This window comes from Stegastes partitus, unplaced genomic scaffold, assembly GCF_000690725.1.
Source record: "Stegastes partitus isolate 25-593 unplaced genomic scaffold, Stegastes_partitus-1.0.2 Scaffold2158, whole genome shotgun sequence".
Classification (NCBI taxonomy): Eukaryota; Metazoa; Chordata; class Actinopteri; family Pomacentridae; genus Stegastes; species Stegastes partitus.
Genome location: NW_007579889.1, coordinates 95127 through 95736, shown reverse-complemented (window position 1 = coordinate 95736; position 610 = coordinate 95127).

Sequence of the window (610 nt, the reverse complement as noted above, 5' to 3'; positions counted from 1 at the left end):
GGTCAGGGTTAAAACAAACCTGATTCACGCTCCGTTAGAAGCTACTGAGGTTCCTGCTGGACTGATGTGAGGTGTTGAAGCCGAGGCAGGCAGGTCGCATCCACTCCAACCTTCTCCTGTTTAGTCATTCAAGCCTCCTCCGTTGTTCCGTGAATGCAGATGTGCACAAAAAACCTGATTCCTGGAGAAAAATCCTCCAAAAAACAGAAAAGTGACGATAAACGCTGGAAGACTGTCGCAGCGTGCTGCTCAGAGGAAGCTTCTGGATTCTGCTTGTGTCACATCTGAACGTTTTAGGTGAACTTAACAATAAAGTTCAATAAAGTTTTATTCTATTCTAACTTGTCTCATTTTAAAATTGTTTCACTGTTTAGAGCCACTTTGGTTCAGTTGTTTAAATGTGCTGCAAAATGGCAAGTTGGTGGAATTAACGACGACTGGGGTGAGCTGCTGACTGTTTACCTGCAAGCGCTAACAGTGTAGCTTCCTGCTAGCTGCAGCTAAGCACTAACCGTTTAGCTTCCTGCTAACTGCAGCTAAGCATGGACAGTTCAGCTTCCTGCTAGCTGCAGCTAAGTGCTAAAAGTTCAGCTTCCTGCTAGCTGCAGCT